A 585-nucleotide genomic window follows, 5' to 3' on the forward strand; every position below is an offset into this window, starting at 1 on the left:
AATTTAAAATTTAACAATAAGAATTAAGGTGGCTGGAGGAGGTGAGAAGTGGGTAGTGGTAAGAGGTAAAGACATAGTGTTGGGACTAGGAGTAGATTCACTGACCCACACCACACTCACACATAGTATTAAAGATTTTATCCACTACTTAGCATCTAGACCAAAGTACGAATAATTTCCAAACAATGACAAATGAGTGAGTTTATTTGGCAGTAGCTCCTCCGTGAACTTGTTTTGCTTACGGGTCTGAAGACTCTTTTTGGTAGTGGGGTCTTAGATTAACTTTTGTTTTTGTACTTCTCAAATTAACTTTCTTAACATTAAAAACAAATGATAGCAGCTCAAACTAATCCTAACTTTACTGGGCCGAATACCTTTTTTTTGTATGAGGGCCAAGTCTTTGATATCCTTAAAATTTACTAAAATTCCAATCCAAAAACAATAAACCAAAAACATCTCTTGAATATGACAACTGGGCTATGTTATCTTACTGGTGATCCGCGTATCCCAATAATTGAGCCTGTACAAAAGATATATATAGAGCAGGCTTACGTAGTCTGGAGAGTTAAAAGTCAGTAAATAATT

The sequence above is a fragment of the Arachis ipaensis genome, chromosome B05, assembly GCF_000816755.2.
Source record: "Arachis ipaensis cultivar K30076 chromosome B05, Araip1.1, whole genome shotgun sequence".
Lineage (NCBI taxonomy): Eukaryota > Viridiplantae > Streptophyta > Magnoliopsida > Fabales > Fabaceae > Arachis > Arachis ipaensis.